Source organism: Balaenoptera acutorostrata, chromosome 16 (assembly GCF_949987535.1).
Source record: "Balaenoptera acutorostrata chromosome 16, mBalAcu1.1, whole genome shotgun sequence".
Lineage (NCBI taxonomy): Eukaryota > Metazoa > Chordata > Mammalia > Artiodactyla > Balaenopteridae > Balaenoptera > Balaenoptera acutorostrata.
This window is the reverse complement of record NC_080079.1, coordinates 76,886,999-76,903,038: the sequence shown is the minus strand read 5'-3', so window position 1 is coordinate 76,903,038 and position 16,040 is coordinate 76,886,999. Positions and strand designations below refer to the sequence as shown.

Genomic DNA, 16,040 nt, shown 5'->3' with positions numbered 1-16,040 from the left:
AAACTGTTTTTTTTTTCCAGCCCCAAAGGAAGGGCAGGGTTCCTCGTGGGTAACCCTTTCTCCCTCTCGCGACCCCTTCCCATATTTCTTCTACCCCCATCCTCCGGAGCCACACAAGGGGGACGGGATGACAGTCTGTGTTGAACAGAGAAAGAGGACGCTGCGCATGTGTTTGGTGCTTTTCAAACTGAGCAGGGTCACCCTAGGGGGCGACGCAGTCTCGTCGCAAGCCCCTTGGAGAGTGAGGACTAGGCGAGCCTCCCCCGCGCGGGGAGGAACCCCACGGCCCCAGCCCAGGGGCTCGGCCCGCCCTCCTCCCTTCCTCATTGGCTCCCGTGCTCTACGTGTCACGCCTGCGACGCTGGCGCTGCCCTACCGGCGAGGGGCGGGGCTCGGGACGCGTCTGGGGGGCAAGTGCGCAGGCGCAGGCGAGCGGGTCTGGGGCCGGACGGGGGGAGGGAGGGGGTGGTGTTCCCGGTTTCCTGGGTTACCTGAGGGGGCGGGGGTGGGGAGTTCGCGGCGGTGGTGGCGGCAGCGGCAGCTGCGACGACTCGGGATTTTCCCGGTGAGACGGAGCGCGCGGCGGCGACGGCGGCCAGAGAGCAGGTAAAGGCGGCCCCCGGGCCCGGCGATGCCGGCAGAGGGCTAGGGGTCCCGGACCCAATCGGTGGCTTGATGGGAAGGCGGTTGGCGCGGGGGGCGGGTAGCAGTCAGCCCGGAATGGGGGTCGCGGCGGCCGGGCTGAGGGCGCGGGAGACTCGGCCCGACGCGCCGGCCCGGGGTTTCTGTCCGGCTCCGGGACGTCTCCCTGCTGTGCCCGGGCCGCCTCTGACAGCAACTGAGCCGAGGGCAGGAGCACTGCCCGGCCTCTCCGGACCTTTGCGGTGGGCGCGCGGCCACCAGCCACTAACTTTATTTCCTGGCGCTTGGAGGGCGGAGGTCAAGCAGGCTGGGGGCGATTTGCTGCGATCTTGATTGTATTCATTATCCTGTGCCGCGGCACAACCTGCACCCGGCCGGGCCCACACTGGCAGGTTGACGGCTGGAGTTGACAGTTTCCGCGCCACCACTCTGCGGGTCGCTCTTTACGATCTTGCCCGGCGGTTGCTCGCCCACCTGTCATCTCCCCCGTGCGCCTTGGTCCGCTGCTTTCCTCCTGCCTGTAACATCCCTTGCCCGGGCGAGAGACTCTCCAGAGGATCCTCTGAGACATCTGCCGTCTGTCCCGGGCATCATTGGAGCCTTGGCTGAGATGCCCGTTGGCCTCTGGTGGGATTAAACCGTATGGGAAACAACCCAGGGAGACCCCGGCACCACAGTGTGGAGGCCAACGGGTTGCTTAGTGGCGGAGTGGGTAAGCTCAGAGGCTTTAAAAAACGCTTCCTAGCTCTGAGTCTTACCAGGTTAAACAAAACAAAACATTCCCTATATGCTCAGCAGACCATACACACCTAGTAACAGCACTTGGTAGTTGATGAGGTTGCTTTAAGCAGATAGAACATTTTAAAGGAGTTGAATCTCGTGTTGAATACGTCGGTGTTGAATTCAGACCAGTGTTTCCTCGAATATTGAATTCAGCTTGCACTTTCCTTAGGGTTTGTTTAGCAGACTGATAGGACAAACTGAATTGGGCTTGTCTTCCTGATGATCCTTGGCTGTTCTGCTCTGTTACTTTAAACTTCCATACCCAGGAACCTTATGCTAATAAAGATGTTGACTCTGAGCTTTCATTTTATAAATGTAGTTAATTACTATGGGGGATCTGTTTTAAAGAGCTTTGCAAGTAGCCAGCAACTTTTCTGATAGCTTTGTTGTCATCCACATTGTTACTGCAAAGATTGGAGAATTTGGAGAAGGGGGGGGAGCATAAGGAGAAAATGAGTTGCTATGTAATTTAATTTACATGAAAGCAATTTGTAAACTATAAAATTGTACATGAATATAGTAAATATTTTTTGAGCACCTACTGTGTGCAAGACAGTTTCCTAAACAGATAAATCTCCCCTCCTACATGGAACTTACATTAGTGGGGAATCGCAGATGATAAACAAAATATGTGCTATGTCAGATGGTATTAAGGACTATGGAGAAAAAGCAGGGAAGAGGGAGAGACTTGCAGTTTTATTTTATTTTATTTTATTGAAGTATATTTTGATAGTTGATTTACAATGTTGTATTAATTTCTGCTATACAGCAAAGTGATTCAGTTATTTATTTATATATATATATACACACACATTCTTTTTTTAAAATATTGTTTTCCATTGTGGTTAATCATAGGATACTGAATATATTTCTCTGTGCTCTACAGTAGGACCTTGTTTATCTATTCCGTATAATAGCTTACATCTGCTAATCCCAAACTCCCACTCCATCCCCTCCGCCTTGGCAACCACAAATCTGTCCTCTGTGAGACTTGCAGTTCTAACTAGAGGTAGCCAGGGAAAACTTCCTAGGGAAGATGACATTTGAGCCCAAGACCAAAGGGAAGTGAGAGGGTAATCCGTGCACCTCTCTGAGGGAAGAGTGTTCAAGCAGAAAGAAAGGCACTTGCAAAAAGCTTAGAGGCAGGAGTGGACTGGGTACGTTTGAGGGCAGCAGAGAGGCTGATTTGGCTGTGGTGGAGTGAGCAAAGTAAGAGTAGTAGAAATGAAGGAGAGCGGTAAGTGGGAATGGGGAATCAGATTGTGTAAGGACTTGGGCTTCCACTCTGAGTGAGAAGGGGGCTCACACTTTTGAATAGAGAAGGGATATAATCAGACTTGCCTTTTAAAAGGGTCACTCTGGTGGCTGGATGGAGAATAGATTTTGTCTGGGGTAGGGTGAGGGGTTGGGCAGAAGCAGGGATATCAATTCCAGGACGCTTGCCATAATCCAGGCCAGAGAGGATGTACCTTGGACCAGAGAGGAATTGGTGGAGTGGTTGATTTCTGGACAAATTGAGGGTAGGGTCAACAGGAGACTTAAAGGACACCAAAATTTTTGTCCTGAGCAATTAGAAAGATGGAGTAGACATATACCGAGATGAGGTTTATGAGAGGAGCAGTTTGGTGGGGAGAAGGTTAGGAGTTGGTTAGAAAATAATGAAATTAGACTCCAAGTGGAGATTAGTAGTAGTAGACACTAGTGACTTCGTATTGAAGACACTTTTTATGTTATCCTGGCTATAACAGGGGTTTAATATTTTCAACCATGAACTCCCAACGTTTTTTCACGCTCATTTTCTTTTTAGCCATTTGGACCAGCCTAATCATTTTTTTCACCAAATGTAGCTTTGCTTTTATTTGCTTGCACTTAGAGCATCTGTTTGTTAGTTTCATTTGCAGAGAAAGCCATATAATCCAGAATTTCAGAGTGTTGTATCTAACTTGAACACCTTCATCTGATTAATCTTTTTCTGAATTATATTTAGATGCCTGGCTTAAGTTCAAGAACTTTTTTTTAAGCCTCAGAAATCTTGTTATCAAATGTGGCTTCACTTGGCCATTTGCAAAATGACAATGGTAATGACCTATATTTTTAATACTTTACTAATAGTAATATACAGGGATTATCCTAATTCTTCTGTTTCATTAAAGATGGCTTGAAATAAATGGGCCATCACATGTTAAATGGAGATCTTTTTCATCAAATTATGCAGTATTTGGAGCAATAGAATTTGACCTGTAAAACTTGTATGAAAAATATATCAAGCTCTTAGAATTTAAGGCTGCCCCTTACATTTTAAGAAACCAGGTAATATGCTAATATTTTTAAATGGATTTTTAACCTAAATGTGTCATGAAAGTATATAAAAATCTGTTAGATAAATAGCTATAAACCGATCTTAGAGTTGATAGGGATGCTGTATTCTCTTTGATACTACTTTCTTTTGCTATTGCTTCTCAGCAGTGTTTGTCCTGTGCCTCTTAATTCTCCTGACTTTGTTTTACAGTAATTGAGATATTTGGAAGTTTTGAATGCTCTCCAAATCTAACTTCTGGGAAAAGGAAAACAAAAACAAAAACAAAGAAAAATCTTATCCAATAATACGAAAGAGTAATGCTTAAAGTGTAACCATCTTAATTAGCCAAGAAAGGAATCGAACAATTTTCCAAAAGACTAGTCACTCTTCCATTCAAATGTGATTCTTTGAAGTTGAAACTCAAGATAGACCAGGAAATAAGAGAACTTCTAGCCACTTTAGAAGAGTGGAAGAAATAGATGAATGATAAGGTAGAGTACTACACATACTTCTACAACTACTGCCGCTTGTCTTTAAAAAGTAAAGAGAATAGAAGATTTTTGCCAGAAACCTGAAGAATTGCATATTTTAAATTAAAATATGTGTGGGGAGGTGAAGCCCAGAAGCTATACATTAAACATCTTGACACTGACTGATTCCTAGAAAAATTGTAGACCAGATTGCCAAACAGATGCTTTGTGATTTGTGATTAGAAAAAAAAGCACTGATTACTAAGATGCAGAGTTGGTTTTTAAAGAACACGTTGTATTACGCTAACCTCATGCTCACTTTGCCAAAGATATAATAATATTAAATAATCTTTGTAAGCACCTCACATCTTACAGAGTGCATTCCCATTTATCATCTCACTTAACCCTCACGTCATCCCCCCTGTGAAGTACTGTTAGGTGAGGAGGGCCTCAACAGTAAGAGTCCTGGGGAGACACAAAAGGGACAGATATGGGAGATTTTAGAAAGGAATTGCTTAGATATGGGGGAAAGTTGAGGGAGGAATCAAAGTGAGCTTTAAGGATTCTAGATTGTCTGGGGGAATGGTGATGCTGGTAATTGATCTTAATTCTAAAAATACAAATGGGGCTTCCCTGGTGGCACAGTGGTTAAGAATCCGCCTGCCAATGCAGGAGACACGGGTTTGAGCCCTGGTCTGGGAAGATCCCACATGCCGCGGAGCAACTAAGCCCGTGCACCACAACTACTGAGCCTGCGCCCTAGAGCCCGCGAGCCACAACTACTGAGCCTGTGTGTCACAACTACTGAAGCCCGCACGCCTAGAGCCCGTGCTCTGCAACAAGAGAAGCAACTGCAGTAAGAAGCCCGTGCACCACAACGAAGAGTAGCCCCCGCTCGCCGCAACTAGAGAAAGTCCATGCGCAGCAACAAAGACCCAACACAGCCAAAAATAAATAAATAAATAAATAAATTTATAAAAATAAATAAATAAAAATACAAGTGGAGGAGTAGATGGGGAGATGTGAAATTCATCAGTTCACATCAGTTTGGTGGAAGTAGCTGTTTTCTTTCTTGGAACTGAATCTGGAATGAGTCACATATAATTAAAAATTTTAACATATGTAGGTCTGAAGCTCAGGAGAGAAGTTTGAACCAAATAAAAAAAGTCTTCATTCAGTAAATATATTCTTTCAAATACTTTTGGTAAAGAAGGGAGGACAGTGGGTAGAAGCTTGAGTGGGGAGGTGTGATCAGGGAAGGTTTGTTTTTCTTTAAAAATGGAAGAGATAAGGATACTTTAGTGGACTGAAGGAAGGGGGCCATTGAAGAGGTGAGAAAATTGAAGTCACAAGAGAAGGAAGGTAATTAGACATAATCTCAGAGGAAGTGGAAGGGTTGGGAACAAGAGCACAGGTGAAAGGGTTATCCTGAAGAAAAGCAGTGATGCATATTCCTTTAAAAAAAAGAAAAGGAAATAGGGAGTAGATACAGATAAAGATTTATAGATAAGTATCCAGGATAACATCAGTTGTCTCTGTGAAGCAAGGTTATCTGCCGAGATTGAGAAGGAAGAGCGTGGATCGGGGTAATTTTGAGGGGAAAAGAAAATTTACCATTGTGATTGGAAAACGGCCTTGACCAGGGACCAGTGACCTAATTGCTGATACTGTTTAACACCCCTGCAATCACAAATGTAGGAAGCGGCTGTCAGTGCTGAAGCAGTTTTCTCCAGCAGCTCCCCATAACAGAGCAAAAGGCAAATAGGCTGAACCGGGAAGGGGATTGGAAGGGAAGGTATGATGGAGAACTTGGGTCGGGGTGCTGTGAAGTCAGGGGATTGCGGGTGGTAGTGAGGTGGTTGACTGAAGGGCTGAACCTTAGGTATCCTGCTTGATTAAGGAAGAAAGTGAAGCCAAGACAGGGCTGATGAATGTGGAGAATGAAGAGGATGAAGCATCCCAGTGAGTAAGCTGTAGGATTAATGGAAGTGAAGAACTAGAGACAGAAAAATGTGATGTGAGAGTCCTAAATTTAAGATTCTGGAGTTGGAGCAATTGCAGGTGATGATAAGGGCCAAAGTACGACCAATGGTGGTGAGTAGCTAAGATCAATAGTGCTAATTACAACAATAGTAATATTAATAAAAGCTACTGTTTATTGAGTACTGTATACTAGTCACTATACTGAATGCTTCCCGTAGGTTGTCATACTTATTTTTCACAACCATCCTGTGAGGTACATAGTAGGAGCTCCATTTTACAAATGAGGAAACTGGGGCTCAGTGAGGTTAAGTAATTTTCCCCAAGGCACACAGGAAGTACCTGAGTCTTTCTAGCCCCATAGCCCTCATGCCCAGCTATTGAAACCATGCTGGCCTTCTGCAAAGTAGGGGTCACTGAAGGAAAGGAAGTCAAAGTGCTCTAAATCCCAGTGTGTTGGCATTAATTTTTCTTATGGATAGTGAAGCCCCCAGAATAACAGGTCTTGTGTGGAGAGGAAGATAGGAGTTGTATCACGAAATTCTCAGTAAATGCAGATGAATGACTCAAAGGTCAGTCGTGTTAACTTTAAATATGGTTATAATATAACATTAAAAGTAGATGAAATGGGATAATAATAATGTGCAAATCACCTTGGGAAACCAGGATAGTACTGACCTGTCCTCTGGCCTGGGATCTGGGTGTGTATAGGGGTTTATTAAGAGGAGGAGATGAAGTGATCTTCCTGTGTGAAGGTAGAGGATATAGGGAAGTTTCTTAGCAACAGAACTAGGGATCCTAATGGTAAGGGAGTAAAGAATTCAGGGGGAGGGGGAGGACTCATCTAGCTGTGAATGAAAAATCAGAAAAGATGATGGCAGGTAGGGTGATTATATAATGTATTGACCAAACAGGTGTTATTTCGAAAATGAAAAGAATGTCATTAATAATTACTCTGGGACAAGAAGCATAAACTAGGACTGTCCTGGGGAAATAGAGATGTTTAATCATATCAGTCATGGGTAACCAGAGGACCTGTCACCCTGGAAAGGGGTTGTGGATGTTGAGAAGGAATGAATTGAGCCTTAAATTTGAGGGATGTGAATGGAGCTTACTAGCCTAAGATTATTCTTTAGCCCCATAATACTGCTCCAGAATGCTCTGGGCATGCCTTGTTCTATAAGGGTCTGAAGGAAGTTATGAATTCATCTCTAGATGAAAATTTGGAGGACATTAATATATAGATGGTACCTGAAACCTTAGAAGTGGATGATATTGTCACAGAACACAAAGGGAAGTGAGGTGGAGGGGAAAATGCAGAGGCTCACCTACATGAAGGAGCTGGCAAAGAAGCATCCCGCCAAGGAGACAGGAGTGGTCAGAGGGGCAGGAGGAAAACCAAAAGAGATTTGGCATCTTCCAAGTCAGAGAAGAGAGATTTAAGAAGTGAGTGATTGGGACTTCCCTGGTGATCCAGTGGGTAAGACTCCATGCTTGCAATGCAGGGGGCCTGGGTTCGATCCCTGGTCAGTGAACTAGATCCCGCACGCATGCCGCAACTAAGAAGACCGCGCGCCACAACTAAGACCCAGCGCAGCCTAGATAAATAAATATTAAAGAAAAAAAGAAGTGAATGATTAATAGTCTCATATGCTTCATGTTCCTCACAGAGGTCAAATGAGGTAAGGACTGGAACATACCTGTTGGATTGGTCTTGACCTGAGTAGTTCTGGTAGAGCAGTGTGGGCAAAAGCCACACTGCAGTGCACAGAGGGGTGGAGGGGAAGTGAGAAGACTACTTCCAGTGCAGATTCCCCTGAGTAATCTTGAAAGAGGAAGGTGTCACCAGGACTTTTTTTCTTTTTAAATGTAGGCAGTGAAGAAGCCAAAGGAGATGAGGGGTTAAAAACTGAGAAGGAGATGGAAGTCCAAGCTGTGCCTCCTAATATTGTCTAGTCAGTAATTTTGTAGTAATCAAAAGAGTGAAAGTAAGAGGAAGGAACATTTTAGATCAAGAAAGACAAACTTCATAATGCCTATAATTTGTCAGAAGCTGGAATGGGTGGGGAGTGTTTATTGAAGGGATCAAAGTCCTAATTTGGGTGAAATATTGGAAAGTGACATCTAGGTTGTGGACTAACTCTAGGATTCTGTTTTTTCCGCTACTTTTTTTTTTTAAAGACTTTTATTTTTATTTAGTATTTATTTGGCTGTGCCGTGTCTTAGTTGTGGCATGAGGGATCTTTAGTTGCGGCACACAGGATCTTTAGTTGTAGCATGCAGGATCTTTAGTCATGGCATGCAGGATCTTTAGTTGCGGCATGTAGGATCTAGTACCCTGACCAGGGATCGAACCCGGGCCCCCTGCATTGGCAGTGTGGAGTCTTGACCACTGGACCACCAGGGAAGTCCCTTTTCCTCTACTTTTAAGCCTGTTTTTTTGGAATGGTTTAACCATGTTCCACCCCCAAGATTGTTGTTGGGATGGGTTTGCTATTTTCTAGGGATTTGTCCTTATACTTCCTTCTTGTTAAAAGTTAACTGTGTCTTTGTACATCGGAAATATATTCTGGTTAAATATATTTAAATTTTCTGTTGTGGTAGCATTTGATTCTTGGCTGAATTCACTGCTCTTGGTAGTTTCTATTTAGCAAAAGTGAATTCCAATCTATATGCTTGTTTTATATTATGAACTTTTAAAGGGCAATAATAGTATATTAATTTTTTCCTTTCTCTTCCCTCTTTAAAATTGCTCTGATCAAAATGTGATTTGCTGCAGTGGAATTCTTAAGTTTTGTAGTTCACTTGTCTTGGTTCCTTAGATGGAAGAGTAATAGTTGTAATTGCATAGATATTATTTCAACAGGATAATTATTATACAAAGTTTAATGAGTATAAAATTAAAACAATGGTGAGAATGATTTCCTCCTTTATTATAACTAGGTGCTTTATTTGAAAGGCCAGCAAAACATGTTTATCAGTTCATAAAGTGCATTCATTGTTATTGCTTCTGGGTATTCATTCATTGAAGTACAAAATTCAGTGTATCCTCACCAATGGTAAAAGGAGGTTTTACTGCTGTGAATTGTAGGACAGCTGTTTATATTCATCAGCTCACTCTTATACTGCTTATTGATATTTGCTTATCTGAACCTTTAATGCACTATGACTTTATTTTTATTTTAGTCTATTAAAGATTAAAATCATTTGCCATTTTCTGGATTTCCTCTTAATGATGCTTCCAAAGACAGTAATGCTGATAACTGTTCTTGTTTTTCTGTTAGCTTTATTTAAATATTTTGGAGAATATTTCTAAAGTCATACGTTCCACACTACTGAAATATATTTATTTTTTTCTACACCTTATTTTTTTAAAAATAAAACCTCAAAAGAAAATGTCAGTGGTTTTGACAAAACCTGATTATGCACAATTTAAGGAAACATTTAAAATGTGTAATTTTAATCCTAAATTAATCTTGATGTTTACTATTACTGTATGACTATTACTATATTGCTATTTTCTGACTGTTGTACTGTCACAAAAGTCCATAGCCTAAAAAATATTTAGAGATCATATACTTTTGTTTTTGTTTTTGTTTTTGTTTAAATATGTATAAGAAGAATGGGGATCAGAAAGGTTAAGCACTTTGCCTGAGATGCTAAAGAGCTTGAGGCAAAACAGAAAACCGAATGTCTCTTGACTTTCAGTCTAGTATTCTTTCTCCTATACCATCAACTTCTTGAACATTTTAATGCATTTTGAAAAAGTAATCCCATAGCCAAAAGATGCCTTATACAACATGGAAAACAGAAGGGTTTGGTTTCTAGTGTGTAGTTTATTTCTAACTTTAACCATTTTCTTTGCACGTGTCTACATATAGATCACAGTGATAGAAACTAGATTGTAATGATACCAGCGTGGTCGAAAAAAAATATTAAGTGTAGGTTGAATTTGAAATGCATTCGCTCAGGAAGTGTTTAGTACATATTCCTGTTTTATTTCTGTTCTCTATCACTCCCAACCCCTGTGCCTTTCTTTCCTGCTGTCTGTCTATCTTCATGAATGGTTAGAGAACAATAGATGAAACAACTGGATCTCAGTTTGGTCTCACTGTTATTTTTCTTGGTGTGAAATGTTTTTTTAATAGTAAACACATTTGTCTATAATTGCCTCAGCTAAATCTTTTTCTTTAGAAGGGAAGCGAATTTTCATTGTGTCTGTAAGAATTACAGAGGAATGAGGAAACTAGTACTATGTACATTTGCAAGGGGTCTTTAAAGCTTGTAAATATCTACGTTCAGTATTTCTGAAACTTATTTTGCAGACTCTTTTACCGTATGCAAAGTATATATTAAAAACTGTGGATCATTATGATGTTGCTCTATAAATTATTTTTTATTTTTTCATTTCACCTTTAGGATAAGGCTCCAAGATGTTTTTTAGTGTTTCTTTGGGAGGTATGGAAAACCATCATGTCTACTACTGATTTGAAAGAACTTTGAAACTGTAAACTCTGAATTATACTCTTTAACATAGGAAGAATAAACATCCAAGATTTTATTGCTGAAGTTTTTTGTTTTTAATAATCAAAAAATTTTGGTAAGATTTTTAGGTGTTTCTGTAGCACTTCCTTAATACATCAAATTCTTGCTGTGGAATGGAGAAAGACTTTTGTAAACGTGCCTGTTGATTTCTCCATGCTTTAGCTGTGGGAAGATTTCCTAAAGGAATTTGAATTACAAAATGTTTCCTATCAAAGTTAGTATTAAATGAATTGGTTTTAATTTATTGAGCTCTTCCCATTTGTGACAGTGTGTCAGGCACAAATGATTTTTTTTTAAACAAATAAGACCTGATTTCCCTTCTTAAGGAAAGTATAATCAAGCTTTGAAAGAAACAATATAATTCTGTAATGCAATGTGGTGAGTGCTAGGATTAAGGCATGTAGAAAAGTAATTGGGAATTAATGGGAATTTCTGTAGCAGCAGCAACAGGATTTTAAAAAAAAACAACAGCAACAACAGTGAAATGGTGTTGAGAAAGTATGTACCCTTAGGAGGAATTATGGGGTAGTACAGTGTGTTTTGGGATGTGTTGAGAGATTAAAAAGGTTAGATGGGGAAGGGAATCCCATAGCATGATAATAAGGAGTCGGGATCTTATTCCCTAGGAATTGGAGTGTCATTTATGATTTTTAAGGAATGTGGCTGACATTTTTAGCTGTTGTAGAATTTGAAGTGAATGGAAAATAGACCAGACACGGTGACCAAATAAGAGGTTGCTGGTATGGCAAGTGAGAGAGATGAGGGCCGGAGAATGCTTGAGCGTAAGTTTAGAGGGGAAGGACCAGACTCAAGGTGATGATCGTAATAGCTACTAATTATTGATCTTCCGACAATCTGCCGGGCCCAGCGCTGTCTCATTTAGTTTTAATATTCACAACAACTTGAGGTGCCCTTAGGAACTCAGTTTTATAGATAAGAAACTGAGATTTAGAGGAAGTCAAGTACCCAGGGTCATAGAGGTAGCAAGTAACAGATGCAGAGGTGAACCAGCAAGCTGTCAAGAGGAAAAATTGACTAGGCCCCGGACGAAGTGCTATTCTGTTTTTGTTTTTGTTTTTTTCTTTTTCCCGGAGTGACTGGGTAGAGGCCATTAACTGAAATAGGAGTGAGGAAGGAAGAGCTGGTTTGATGGAGGTAGGAGTCACTGTTTTGGAGAATAGACATTTGTATACAGAGTACAGAGAGATGGCCTGGGTCTGAATCCTGCTTCTGACACTTGAATCTCTGTGACAGTTACCTAACCTCATGTGCTTCAGTTTCCAACACGTGACAAGTAGGGATATATCAATATCTGTACTTACGAGATGGTTGTGAGGATTAAACCAGCCACTCTAGGAGAGTGCTTACAGAAGTACCTGCTGTGTAGTAGTTGATCTTGGTGGGTGTTAGGTGTATCATCATCATTATCATTCTGTGAAAATCTAGAGATCTATTATGAAGATGGATGAACTATTCAGTATAAAACTTCTAGCACAATTCCTTCTAGTAGGGATGTAAAGCCAGGGGAGATGCTTTACCTGGATGGGCCTTCAGAGTTCCTTTTAGTGCAGCCTTGCTATAACCACAGTGTCTCAGAATTTCCATGCTTTTATGGTGTTCAGGATCAAACACAGGTTCTTCTGAGTTATCTGGTTGCCCAATTTGTTTGGTTTAGAGAAAATGAACTGCTTGTTGAAGGGCTTAAGTTTAATACGTTTGGGTGTGACTTCCTCAGAATTTCTTTTAAAATTCTGCCTTGCTACACTGTTCCTGGGTTTCCTTTATTTCCTGGCCAGTTTTGTCATACAAGGAGCCAGGATGACCTCTCCTCTTTGGGCCAATCACAGGTTTCAAAGCAGCTGTGAAGGAAAGCAAGAATCAAGACTTCACCGGTTTGGGGAAGGGGAGGGAAACAGGCGGTGGTATTTGTTGGCTCCCTGAAATGTGAAAAAAATAGTATGTGCACTTTTCTGGAGCCATTGCTTTCTTAGATTTCGATCCTTCCCCCGCCAGATCATTTTATTGAGTTTTATTTGAACAGCCTACACAATTCTACATAATTTGAAAATATTTCATTCAACACATTTTTGTACTTTGACTTAGCCTAAATGCATAATACAGAATAAAAGTAGGAACAGTATAAACATTTTCTTCCATATTTACCAGTTAAGGATTATTATGGTCCTATATATATATTTTTAAGCTTCTCGAAACATTTTTAAATTTTCTGCTTTTCCCACCAAGAGCTAAGTTTTACAAACAGGTGTAATACTCTGAACCATCAGGGCATGAAGCGTGACCTCACGTGGTCCAAGTCCTTTCCGCTCTCCTTTCCACGTGTTTTCAAGTTGTGTCCCATTCGGTGCATTGCCTTCTTCCATGACATATCAGCCATAGGCAGCAAGAGCGCTTGGAGGTGTGGGGACGGTGGGGAAGGCACGTGTGCCAGGAGCAGCGAGCTCCCACACCAGCCGAGAGCACTTCGGAAACAGCCTCAGCAGGTGGGTGCACAGAGAAGGAAGGTTCCGGCTGTTCCAGCTTCCTTGCACTTGGCTGGCAGGCCTGGGCTACTTTCTAAGGTGAGAAAGACCTAGGGGCTCCCAAGGAAAATGAGCAGTTATGAATCATTCACAACCAGGCAGTGATTTCAAGCGAGATTAAAAGTTCTCTATCATTTTCTATTGGAGAATGGAGGAGCAAAATCAAGAAGAGGGTTGAATCACCTTTCATTCTTCCATTTTCATCATTCATTTGATGGTTCTTGGCTTTGATACAGCAGAAATAAAAACAAAAAGGCTTCAAACCAACCTATCACCTGGGTCCAGGCTACTGCATACAAAACTCTCCCAAGGACTGAGATAAAAGAACTTTTTCCCCCCAAGCCTTGAAGAAGTCCTGTTTTGATTAGGGAAATTTTTTGAAAGCTACAGCCAGCTGAGAGGCCATTGGCAACAGAGACAGAAAGCAGTGCACATACACTTATTTCATTGAATTGTAAACTGACAAGGTAAAGAGAATAAAAATCCTACTGTTTATGTAATAGAACCCTATTAAGTGGTTTTAGGAAGGGACTAGAACTTAGGTAGCAATCTACTTTCCAGAGATTCCTGGGCATTCGTCATTCGTGCATTCATTTCTGGCAGAGTCCAGTTGGACACAACCTTTCTCCCCATCCCGCCCTAGACCCTTTGGAATTGACTGCATCAAACATTCTGTACTGCGAAGTCCCTTTAGAGTTTATATGAAAAACCAAACCTAAAGAGAAAAGAATCCTTACACCTTCTCTCCACTCAAGCATCAGTGTGAAGAAAACTCAGTCAGCTTAGAATATACCAAATAACATACCAAAGAAGGGAGTATGACCCAGCAAACCAAAATGACCAGTCCCCTGCCCCCCTCCCACGGTGCACCCCATCACACTGTAGTTATTTTCTTATCCTCGGTGGCTTGCTTGATGGCCGCCTATATATAGTCCTATGTTTTTAATATGGAACACCTAGGTCAGAGCCAACTTTTACCCCTCTTATGTTACAATCCTGGCTAGAGCTGAAGGTGTTACTTCTTGTTAAAATGTAAATACTTGTTTCTAGGAGGAGCAGAATTTTCTTTTTTTCAGGTCACTTCTTGACGTAAATGAGAAATGGGGAAGCATATGGAAAAGGATAACATGAACCTGTAGAAGACTAGGGTGGCAGGATATATTGCCTGGAGGACAGACAGACAGGCAGGGTTACTGCCTAATTACAGTTGCACTTAGTGCCAGACCTAATCACTAAAATGCTCTGACAGGTAGCATTCTAAAAGACATAGTTGGGCTGTGAGAAGTCTCTCAAAAATTTCATGCAGTATTAGGAAGAACATTGGACAGGATCTGAAGACCCAGGTGTGAAGCCCTATGACTTTTGGGAAATCTCTTAACCTCCATCTGCCTTAGGGTTCTTATCTATAAAATTCTGAGGAGGTACTAAGATCATTTAACTCTCTGTGTGTTGATTCTCTAATAGATTTTCATTCTCAAATAATTCATAAAATGTAAACTCCATGGCAGTTTTCCTTTACTGGCAGTCAACTTGTTACTTACTTCAGTGTTAGTTGAAAAAACTTTAAGGATGGCAGTTACTTCTTATAAATGGTTGTGTTCCAAAGGTTCATGTCTAAGATAGTTATTCAGACTGTAAACGATTTGCCCTTATAGACAACGTTATATGAGGTATTTATATCCATAAGGCTGTTTAATCTACAGTATACCTGAGAGTGGCGTTGTGGGAGAACCCCGGAAAGAAGGTTTGGGGAGGTGCTGCGATTACCTCATCAAGCTTAGCTGGCCTACTGTTTGCCTCACATGCTGCTACCCTACTTTCGGAGCCATTTCCCCATACCATCAGAGGCACCTCAGATGGCTTGGCGGTGCGGGCACACCTTCTCCCCTTGCCTGACAGGGTACTGGTGGGGGGGATGGTGCGGCCAGCTGTGTTGTTAGCAGTCCAAATTGGAACTGTCAGTTCAGTTCCCCAGGGGGTCTGGGGGAGTTACTCAGACTCTGTAGGGTCTGGCGGAGTTCAATGGCTTAATGACATTTTTTTCATGAGACCACATTAGTATCTAAGCAGCTGGAGGCCACGGTCCAAACTTCATAAGGATGTGTGTGTGACATCCTGACTTCCAATCAGATACTCTTTAAAGCAGAATTCAGAAAGTCAAGTTCAGTATTTGTCAAGAAGGGCCTGAGCTCAAACAACCGCTCTAGTCTAAAACAACTGTTCTAATTCCTGCTGAAGTTATTGATTAAATGGAAGTTGAGCATCCTCCTCAAGTGTGGTGACTTATCAGTAATTACGGGATTGTGCGCAAAAGATTTATCTTATTGCTAAAGTGGTTTTTAACAGATCTCTGATTCAGCTGTTTAATTTAGAGCTTTGTTAAAGTGTCACAACCTTTCCTAACTCTCATTTTATTTTATTTATTTTTTTGATGTGGACCATTTTTAAAGTCTTTATTGAATTGGTTACAGTATTGCTTCTGTTTTATGTTTTGTTTTGGTTTTTTCGGCCCCGAGACATGTGGGATCTTAGCTCCCCAACCAGGGATCGAACCCGCACCCCCTGCATTGGAAGGCGAAGTCTTAACCACTGGACCGCCAGGGAAGTCCCCCCTAACTCTCATTTTAAATTCCAAGAATTTTATAAAAATAAGCCCACAAAATATATTTTAATTTTTCATATTCAATGACTATCAAATTTTACTTCAATTTTCTCAAGAGAATATTTATTATCTACTATAACATAGGTTGTAAAGATACTTATATTAATAAAAATATACAT

The 16,040-nt window shown here is 41.5% G+C and overlaps 1 protein-coding gene across 2 annotated transcripts in view; it reads left to right on the top strand.

Annotated features, from left to right (window-relative positions):
• Nucleotides 1-16,040, top strand: part of LYST (lysosomal trafficking regulator) — a 195,228-nt gene that overhangs the window by 15,470 nt on the left and 163,718 nt on the right. The window contains exon 1 of one of the 2 annotated variants that reach the window (XM_057530731.1): nt 471-606. The exons of the other annotated variant lie outside the window; for it this stretch is intronic. The gene's annotated coding sequence lies outside the window, so the exon portion shown is untranslated. Of the gene's footprint in view, nt 1-470; nt 607-16,040 lie in introns of those variants that run through there. 2 annotated transcript variants of the gene reach the window in all.